Source organism: Canis aureus, chromosome 5 (genome assembly GCF_053574225.1).
Source record: "Canis aureus isolate CA01 chromosome 5, VMU_Caureus_v.1.0, whole genome shotgun sequence".
NCBI classification, from domain to species: Eukaryota; Metazoa; Chordata; class Mammalia; order Carnivora; family Canidae; genus Canis; species Canis aureus.
In genome coordinates, this window is record NC_135615.1 from 72,983,729 (window position 1) to 72,995,139 (window position 11,411).

The window sequence follows — 11,411 nt, forward strand, 5'->3', positions numbered from 1 at the left end:
TTCCTCAGTTTCTGTTTTCTCCCCTCCTCTCTCCAGACACTCCGTCCCTCTCTGATCTCATCCATTTCCTGGCCTTCAGTAATCCTTTTGGGAGTAAGTTTGCTTACACCAGAACCTCAGCACCTCAAAGTGAATTCATCTCTTGTTCCCTTCCCACAGTCTCTTCCCTCAGTTTTTCTTTAGAGTTCCACTGTTTGTTTTCATCTTAAAGTCATTTACTCTGGATAGGAAATCCTGGGTGGGCTAGATTACCTCCAAGTTTCTCCCTGAGACTTTCTGAGACTAGGCTTACCATTCCAAGGATGACCCTCTGATTTGGCCTGCTGCCTCCAGCTCTTGGAAGAAGAAAATTAATTTCACCCTTTGCTGAGCAACAAAGGCACTCTATCACAACACTTATCCCACTCTACTTTGTACTGTAATTTTCTGTGTACATGTCTTATCTCACCTTCTTGACTATAAGCTCCTTGAAGACAGGGTCCAGTCCATGTCTTGACACCTTTGTCTCTGCCCAATGCCACCAAGGGTGTCCTGCCAATAAAATGTCCTTGGTGACTGAATCTTTCTTTGAATTGAATTCCTCTCTAAATTAACATATTTCAGATTCAGATTTCATTTTTTTAAAAAAAAGATTTTATTTATTCATTTTGAGAGGGGGAGCACAGGCTGGGTGGGGTAAAGGCAGAGGCAGAGGGAGAGAAAGAATCTCAAGCAGACTTCATGCCCTGCAAGGAGCCCAATGCAGAGCTCTATGTCACAACCCTGAAATCATGACCTGAGCCAAAATAAATAGTCAGGTGCTCAACTGACTGAGCCACCAAGGCACCCTAAGATTCATTTTTAAAATCTACTCTGTAATATCAATGTTTAAAGATTTATTTGAGAGAGAGAGAGAAGGAGCAGAAGGAATGGGAGAGAGAATCTCCAGCAGATTCCCCACTGAGTGTGAAGACTGATGCAGAGTTCCATCGTAGGACCCTGGGATCACCACCTGAGCCCAAATCAAGAGTCAGCTGCTCAACCAACTGAACTACCAGGTAATGTTTAGATCATAAAGCTTTACTGGTATTTCATCAGCTACAGAATAAAGGTCAAACCTCTAGATTGACATTCAGTATCTGCCAAGATCTCCCCCAGTCTACCTTGCCAGTCTTATCACCTGCCACATCCATGTTTCTTGTTTGGCTTTCAAACCTTTTTTCCAGTAGTTCTCTCTGCAAATCTCTGCCCACTGGAATCCTACCCAGCATTCAATGCTTTCATGTGTGTTTGTGGCCTGAATGATGCCTTCAAAATGCCACTTCCTACAGAAAGGTTTCTTTTTCAGCTCAGCTGAAAATAATCTCTTCCACTCCTCCACTCCTCAACACATTGTTTCTACCTCTCTATGCCACACTGATCTCCAAATTTGAGGCAGCCTTGTTATCATCTCTGTGTGTCTTACCCTTCTTTCTAACTGACAGTGGAATATATTACTGATCACTTTTGCAAAGCGAGGAAACTTGAGCTCAGAAAGGTAAAGCTTCATGTCAAGGTCATACAATATCTTCTTTTGACTGCACCAGGCTGTGCTAGAGCTCCTTTGAGGCAGTATCTGATTGCCTTTGCATCCCCCATTAGCGTGTTGTGGGTCCTCAGCAAATATTTTTGAATGAATAAATATGAGTGATTGTCTTCTGTAGAATACTGCCATAGAATCTTCAAGGAAGCCACTAAATCATTCCCACGACTTCACTTACAAAGTTAGTGATTTTATGAAAAGGAAAAGCAAAGGATACTGATATTCTCAATTTGATGAACTTTTGTGACCCAATATCCAAGGAAGGAAAGCTCAGAAGAGGCACAGATACTAACATTTACTGAGCTCCAATAGTAGGCCAGGATGCATCTATTATCCCATGTAAGTCTGACCACAACCTGGTGAGGTATGCATTATGCCCCCATTTGACAGAGGAAGAAACTAAGGCTCAAGACGTTTGTTGGACAAGATAGCTTAGGTATGTGTTGAGGATGGATTTCAAACCCAGGCAGAAATGACTCCAGAGCAGAAACTACACACACCATGGGTGAGAGAAGGACCAGTAAGAACCAGGCTGGCACAAGAAGTAATGCATAAAGCAGAATTACAATATATTAATTGGGAGTGACAAACATAATTGTCAAGTGGCCTATAATTGGTGGGCAAGCACTTCCCTCTGTATAGGACAGCTTCCATGAAAAGCCAAGTTATCATCTGAAAGTGGCTAGAACAGTTGAAATCTGAGCAAAAGAACCAGTAAAAAGATGAATCATTGAACCATCTCCACTCAGAGCAAACCTGCTGGTCAGGGCTCCCGCTTCTTTCCTCTCTCTTTTATTCAGTAAATATTTATTAACCATCTAGTGTGTACTAAGCACTGTCCTGGCCTCTAGAAATCCAGCCAGCAGTGAAGCTTCTTGCCCAGCAGGGCATGGCCTGGTGACACAGGCTGGGCTTATTCCTCCCCTCCCCCACACCTTGTATTTTTGGTTCAGTAAAGATCTCCACCTCCTGTTGCCATACTCACTCGACTCTTGCATCAGCTATGTTGAGGCCACTGATTGGCCAAAGCTTTTTTTATTCTTCAATCACATTCCAGCCCTGAAGATACATCTAGATTGGATTTGAAATGTTTTTGAGGTTTCTTCAGCTTCAGACCCTCTCACAGATTTTAACCCTAATTGGATTCTCATCTGTTCTGTGTTCATTCTTCCTGAATTAATTTTCCAATCCCAAATTCTGGAATCACTTTGCTGTAATATCCCTGCACCAAGACCATACCTGGGGCTGTGATTTATCACCCCAGGTGTAATTTTCTGGGCTCTTTTTATTGTTTTCATCCCATCCCACTGCCCCCATCTCAGAATATAATTCCTGCCTTGAGGGAGCTTTCAGGAAAGAAACCTAACTCCAACTGGTTTGATAAATCAGACCCACCCTCCATGGGTCATTCACATGTTCTTTCATTTAATTACTCATTAAGCAGGCATTGTGCTAGGTGCTGAGGAAGATCCTTCTGGCTGACTGGTCCTGAGCCTTATAACCTAAAATTGAAATTGTCCCCTGGAGTTGTGCATTAGGAGGTAGGACAGCCACAGACTCTAGGAAACAAAGCCAACTGTCTACTGAGACCACTGGCCAGGAGTCAGGCATCTAGGGTGCTAGTTTTTAGTGATGTGACCCAAAGTGATTTTTTTTAAGCTTTTATTTTATTTATTTTTATTTTATTTTATTTTATTTCTTTTATTTTATTATTTTAAGATTTTATTCATGAGAGATGCAGAGAGGCAGAGACATAGGCAAAGGGAGAAGCAGGCTCCCTATGGGGAGCCTGATGTGGGACTTAATCCCAGGACCCCAGGATCACAACCTGAGCCAAAGGTAGAGGCTCAACCACTGAGCCACCCAGGTACCCCTTTTTCAAGCTTTTAGAATTTGTTTCCTCATTTGTAAAACAAAGGGACTAAAATGATCTCTAACCCTTTAGAGCCATTGTGGAGAGGATTCCAGTTGGGCAATGCATATAATTCAGTTTCATCAATCGTATGATGACAGAAACCTTCAGGTTTCAAAAGCCTCACTCCTCTTAATAAACAAAATACAAAAACTGACCTGCTGGATGCTTTTGGATAGTTCACTAAGAATTTCAATTTGGTTTTGTCGGCTGAGTGAGCCCTCGGCGCCCCCTGCAGGCAACACTCTGCTACAGTTCAGAACGGACCGGGCAAAAGGGTGGATTGAGGCCCAACCCAAAACCATTTTGAGTTTATAGGATTGACAGGTCCCATGTCACCACCTGAAGGTCCTGAAAAGAGTCCAGGCAACAGCTAAATAAAGATTGTGTGGTTGCTGAGAATTCCTCTAATGCCAGCAGGGACCAGACTCCCCAAAGACCTCCCAGCCGGAATGTACTTCCCCTTGTTTTGGCTTACTCTTTCATCTTACAGGCAGGAAGCTTGAGGGCCCCCAGAAAGTTGGTCACAGGCAAAGACTAAAACAGACCTCCAAGGCCCCACTGCGGGGTCACTTGCACCATTATAAGCTGCCCCGGGAGCCTCAATTTCCAGAAAAACAAAACAAAACAAACTGATTTTGCTCTGCTGTTCTCTCCATTTTTCCCTTTCTCCTTCATTCCTAGAACCCCTACACATCCCGTTTTCAGACAGTCACCCTGAGGTGTGTCCTTGGAGTGACGTCTCTGGCCCTTGCCACCATCCTGTACCCAATTCCCTCCTTCCCCCCCCAAACAAGTTGGACTTGGAACCAGGATATCGGAATTGGAAGTTTCCAGTTCTAATCCTTTCTAGCTGTGAGAACCTAGGTAAGTCATTTCTCTGAAACTCAGTTTCCTGCCGTGTAAAACGGGGCAATCAAGTTTACCTCCACTGGGGCCGTTGCGACGACGCGGGCTAAGGCATACAAATTCCTTAACAAGGCTTGATGCGGATTAAGCCCTCAATAAAGTGCAATTATTGTTTCTATGTTGCTGTTCTTATTTTTAAATACCTGACTCATGACTGGCAGATAGTGGGTGTTTAAGAAAGGTGATTGAACTATTAATATTTAAAAGCCTGGAGCCCAGAGCCTGGCACTTAGCAGGAAACGAATAAATGGTGGTTAGTATCATTGCTTTTTTAACCCAAAGGCGCCAAGCACGGCTGCAGTCCTAAGCCTCTTCCTGGAGAAAGCTGCGCCACTGCTTTTCGCTCGGCAACAGGCTCCTGTGACGTAAACTGCGGCAGCCAATGATGAGGAAGGTGGGCGGGGCTGCCTGGCAGCCAATAGCGGCCCGCAGCGGCGCGCAGGCCAGGCGCAGGCGGGGTTCCTGACTGGTTAAGGAAACCAAGCCCCGGGGCTATTTGCGGGGCGGGGAGGACCCTCATATCTCCAGACTCTGCCTATCAACCGAGCTGTGATTGGTGCAGGCCGGCCCCGCCCGCCCCCCTCCTCCGTCCGGCCCAGGCCTGGGGGAAGCCAGCCCCTGCTGCTCCGTCTGCTTTCTATTTCTTTCTTGTTTTCCCTTTCCTTTTCTTCTTTTTAACGAACGTTTGGTTTTAGTTTTCGTTTCCTCTCCAAGTTATAAGTGACATATGTTGTTGCAGAAAAATTTAGAAAACACAGAAAAGTATAAAGGTAAAAAAAAAAAGAACGCGAAATGATATCTTTCCCTTTTTGAATTTTTGATGTTTTTCAAGGCTTTTCTGCTCTAAGCTGGTATTACTCCTGTTGGTTGTTCTGTCGTTGTAAAAGCATAAAACTGGAAGCGATCAAAATACCCATCAAAGGGGATTGGTTAAAGTAAAAAAACATTCGCCCACACAAGGGAACAACTTGCAAAGAAACAGAAGGAGGTGGCTTTGTGGAATGAGAAGGTGTGCAAGATTTACTGTTAAAACAAGCTGCACGATGGTATATATAGAATAATCTCATAGACATCTCTATGATTCACAGAGGCAACAACTGTCTGGAAAAATACACAAGTTTGCAACAAACTTAGTATCCAGCTACCTCTGGGGTGAAGGGGGAATAGAAAAATTATAAGATTCTTTATACACTTCTTCAACTTTTTTATGATGACAAAATATGTTATGTCTGTAACTTTAAAAATTCCTTTATTTATGTATTGATTAGACACGTGGAGGAAGGACAGAGGGAAAAGGAGAGAGAGAATCAAACAGGCTCCCAGCAGGCTGCCAGCCCAGCATGGAGCCCCCACATCGGCTGGATATCACAACTCTTGAGATTATGATCTGAGCTGAAATCAAGGACCTTAACCAACTGAGCCACCCAGGCATCAGTTGGAAAAAAAATCCCTTTAAAAAGGGAAGGAATAAACGTCCTGAAAAAAAAGAAAGATCCTAATCCCACTACTAAGAGAAAACTGATAATAACATATTGGGTTTTAGTCTTTGCATATATTTATTTATTATGTATATCATATATTACTATCATATGTATATTCTGCCTCTAATTTATGCTTATATTTGTAGTATATAAATTATAGTTGTGTAGCCTGCTTTTTCCACTTACTACATTTCATGATACTTTTCATCTTATTAAATATTCCTTAAACATTTTTAATGAATTTTGTAAAGATTTTTTTTTTTTTTAATTCATAGAGACACACAGAGAGAGAGGCAGAGACACAGGCAGAGGGAGAAGCAGGCTCCATGCAGGGAGCCCAATGTGGGACTCAATCCAGGATCTCCAGGATCATGCCCTGGGCTGCAGGCAACGCTAAACCGCTGCACCACTGGGGCTGCCCTTTAATGACTTTTCTGAGAGAGAGAGAAAGCAAGAGTGCTAGCAGGGTATTGGGGGGCAGAGGGAAAAGAGAGAGTCTTAAGCAGCTCAGCTCAACGTGGGGCTTGATGCAGGGCTCAACCCACAATCCTGAGATCATGACCTGGGCGGAAACCAAGAGTCCAATGCTTAAACAACTGAGCCACCTAGGTGCCCCTTTTATGATTTTTTTTTAATTAGTTCTATGTGCAAGTGGGGTTTGAATTCATGATGCCAAGATCAAGAGTTCCATGCTCTACTAACTGAGCCAGCCTTCCACCCCAAATAAATTTTTTTTTTTTTTTTTTTTTTTTGACACAGAGAGAGAGGCTGAGACACAGGCAGAGGGAGAGGGAGAAGCAGGCTCCATGCAGGGAGCCGGATGTGGGACTTGATTCCGGGTCTCCAGGATCACACCCCAGGCTGCAGGCAGCGCCAAACTGCTGCGCCACCGGGGCTGCCCCAAATATAATTTAAAAAAAAAAATATTTTATTTATGAGAGAGAAAGAGAGAGAGAGAGAGAGTACTTGCGAGTGGAGAGGGGCAGAGAGGGAGGGAGAAAGAATCTGAAGCCGACTCTCCACTGAGAATGGAGCCAAATCAGGGCTCAATCTCATGACCCTGAGATCATGACCTGAGCTGAAACCAAGAGTTGGACACCCAACTGACTGAGCCACACAGGCACTCCATAAATAGTTTTTAATGGTTGCAAAATGCTTATGTGTGATATAATTTGTTCCTTGATCCCAACTGCTGGAAGTTTAGGGTTTTCCTTCCAATTTTTCATGACAGTATAACAAGATGAGATAAAATTCTTAGCATAAAAAGTATTGTATTATATCCCTGATTCATTCATTAGGTTCAATTTCTAGAAGCATATTCGTGCGTTGAAGGCTATGAGCAAATATATTTCAGACTATTTTTTTTAAAGATTTTATTTCTTCATCTTCATTCATGAGAGACACACACAGAGAGAGAGAGAGGCAGAGACACAGGCAGAGCGAGAAGCAGGCTTGCCTTGACTACTTGAGGTGGGACATAGTTCTTTTTTTTTTTTTTTGTGGGACATAGTTCTGCACTTGGACTAACACGCTATTGGTTTTCTTGATTCTCAGGCCTTTGATCTCTTACTGGGAGTACACCACTGGCTTTTCTAGGTTTCCAGTTTGCAGGTGGCAGATGGCAGGACTTCTCAGCCTCCATAATTGCTGAACTAATTCTATATAGCCTATACATGGTGTTGGTGCTGTTTTTCTGGAGAACACTGACTACTACATATACCTGGTTAAGCCAGCAACAGACCCTCACTGTTATGCCTTAGGAATGTATCAATTCTCCAAATCTGGGGGATCCCTGGGTGGCTCAGCAGTTTGGTGCCTGCCTTTGGCCCAGGGCGCAATCCTGGAGTCCTGGGATAGAGTCCCATGTCGGGCTCCCTGCATAGAGCCTGCTTCTCCTTCTGCCTGTGTCTCTGCCTCTCTCTCTCTCTCTCTCTCTCTCTCTCTGTCTATCATGAATAAATAATAAGTAAAATCTTTTTAAAAAAATTCTCCAAATCTGTCAAAATTTGGTTTAAGGGAAACTGATCACTATCTTAGCCCATTCAGGCTGCTATAACAGAGCACCACAGACTGGGTGGCTTATAAACAACAGAAATTTATTTCTCACAGTTCTGGGGACTAGAAGTCCAAGATCAGACAGACAGAATGATTAGGTTTTGGTGAGATCCCTTTTCAAGGTTGTTGACTGCTGGACTTTTCATAGTATCCTCACATGGCAGAAAGAGAGTGAGAGCTCTCTGGGGTCACTTTTATAGGGGTACTAATCCCATTTGTGAGGGCTCCACCCTCATGACCTAATCACTTTTGAAAGCTCTAACTTATAATACCATCACACTAGGGGTTATGATTTCAACATATAAATTTTGGGGGACACAAACATTAGGCCATTACTATCATCTGTCCCTTCCACAAGATATCACACTGGTCCATTACATTGATGACATCATGCTAATGGGACCTAGTGAGCAAGAACTAGCAACTACTCTAGACTTATTGGTAAGAAATTTGTGTGTCAGAGGATAAAAAATCAATCTGCCAAAAATTCAAGGGCCTTCTACCTTTGTTAAATTTCTAGGAATCCAATGACATGAGGCATGCTGTGATATCCCTTCTAAAATGAAGGATAAGTTGTTTCATTTGTCACTTCCTACAACTAAAAGAGAGGCCTAACACTTAGTAGAACTTTTTTGGAGTTTGGAGGCGACACTCTTCATTTGAGTGTATTATTCCAACCTGTTTACTGAAAAACCTGTAAAATTACTAGTTATGAGTGGGGATCAGAGCAAGAGAGAAGGCCAGGCTGCTGTGCAAGCTGTATTGCCACTTGGGTCATATAATCCAGCAGATTCAATGGTACCTAAAATGTCAGTGGCATATGGGGAGGCTGTTTGGAGTCTTTGGCAGGCCCTTCAGGTGATTTGCAGCATAGGCTCTTAGGACTTTGGAGCAAAACTATGCCATCCCCTGCTGAAAACTACTCTCTTTTTGAGAAATAGCTCTTGGCCTGCTATTGGACCTTAGTAGAAACTGAATGCTTAACCATGGACGAACCAAATTACCATGAGACTTAAGATGCCTATCATGAACTGAGTATTTTCTGACCCATCAAACTATAAAGTTGGGCATGCACAGCAGCACTTTATCATCAAATGGAAGTGGCATATATATGACTGAGCCTGAGCAAACCCAAAAGGTACAAGTTAGTTACGTGAAGTATCCTAAATGCCCAAGGTCCCACTCCTGTTCTGTTGCTTTCTCTTTCCCAGAGAAAGAGAAAGTGGCTTAATGTGGAATTCCCTATAACCAGTTGACAGAGAAAGAAAAGACTCAGGCCTGGTTTATAAGCGGTTATATATAATATGCAGGTACCACATGAATGTGGACAGCTGTAGTGCTATAGCCCCTTTCCGGGGCATCGTGAAGGTCAGCAGTGAAGGAAAATCCTCCCAGGGTCAGAACTTCAAGTATTGCTCCTGGTTGTTCACTTTTTTTTTTGAGGAAGAAATGGCTAGATGTACAATTATATATTCAGGGACTGTGGCCAATTCATTGGCTGGATATAAGGGACTCAGAAGAAATATGATTGGAAAATTGATGATAAGAGAATTTGGGGGGCAGCCCTGGTGGCTCAGCGGTTTAGCGCTGCCTTCAGCTTGGGGTGTGATCCTGGAGACCCAGGATCGAGTCCCACGTCAGGCTCCCTGCATGGAGCCTGCTTCTCCCTCTGCCTGTGTCTCTGCCTCTCTCTCTTTCTCTCTCTCTGTCTCTCATGCATAGATAAATAAAATGTTTTTTTAAAAAAGAGAATTTGGGAAAGATGTATGTAGATTGACTTCTCTAAATGAGCAAAAAATGTGAAGATATTTGTGTCATACCTGAATGTTCACCAAAGAGTGACCTTAGCAAAGGAAATGTTAATAATCAAGTGGACAGGATGACCTATTTTGTGGATAACCAGTCAACCTTTGTCTCCAGCCACACCTGTCATCACCTCTGTGGCTCATCCACAGAGTGGCCATGGTAGCAAGAATGGAGGTTATTCTGGTCTCAGCAATATGGACTTCCACTTACCAACGCCAACCTGGCTATTGCTGCTGCTGAGTACCAAGTCTGCCAGAAGTAATGACCAACACTGAGCTCCTGATATGACACCATTCCTCAAGGTAATCACCCACTGGTGGTAGGTTGGTTACATTGCACCCCTTCCATCATGAAAGAAGCAATGTTTGATGCTCACTGGAATAGGCACCCTTGTTAACAAAGTTGTTTTCCTTTTGCTAAAACCATCACCCATGGGCTTACAGAATGTATTATGCACTATTTTAATATTCCACACAGCATTGGTTCTAATCAAGGAACTCATTTTACAGCAGATGGAGTGTAGTGGTGGGCCCATGCTTATGGAGTTCACTGGTTTTACCATGTTCCCTACCATCCTGAAGCAACTAGCTTGATATGACAGTGGAATGGAGACAGTGGAGTCTTTTGAAGACTCAGTGCTGGTTGAGTGGCAATACTCTGCAGGGCTGGGGTAAGGTTCTTCCAAAAGCTGTGTATGCTCTGAGTCAGCATCTAGTATATAGTGATCTATATGTATATGTTTATCTATATCTATATCTATATCTATATCTATATCTATATCTATATCTATACCTATATCTATATAACTAGCTTCTCCCATAGCTAGGATTCACAGGTCTAGGAATCAAGGGGTGGAAATGGGAATAACACCACTCACTATATTACCGCTAGTAATCCACTAGCAAAATTTTGCTTTTTCTGTGAACTTATGCCCTACTGACCTAGAAGTCTTAGTTCCAAACAATGGTTCCATTGAGGTGGAAGGTAAGACTGCTGCCCGGCCATTTTTGACTCCTTATGCCTCTGAAGCAACAGACAAAGTGAGTTACTGAGCTGGCTAGGGTGATTGATCCTGACTACCAAGGAGAAATTGGACTACTCCTCCACAGTAGAAGTAAGGAAGAGTATGTCTGAAACACAGGATACCCTTAAGGCATCTCTTAGTGTTTATCATACCCTATGTTAAGGTTAATGGAAAACTGCAGCTCAATCCTGGCAGGACTACTAATGTCCCAGACCCTTTAGGAATGAAGGTTTGGGTCAACCTAACAAGTAAAGAACCATAACCAGCTGAGGTGCTTGTAGGCTTCCCTTTGAAGGCAAAGGGAATACAGTGGAAGAAGGCAGTTAAAAATACCAGCTATAGGGGTGCCTGGGTGATTCAGTCAGTTAAGCATCTGACTCTTGATCTCAGCTGAAGTCTTGTTCTCAGGGTCATGAGTTTGAGCCCCGCGTGGAGCCTACTTTATTTTTTTTTAAAGATTTTATTTATTTATTCACGATAGACATAGAGAAAGAGAGAGAGGCAGAGACACAGGCAGAGGGAGAAGCAGGGTCCATGCAGGGAGCCCGACGCGGGACTTGATCCCGGGACTTCAGGATGGCACCCTGGGCCAAAGGCAGGCGCTAAACCACTGAGCCACCCAGGGATCCCCCGGGAGCCTACTTTAAAAAACAAAACAAAACA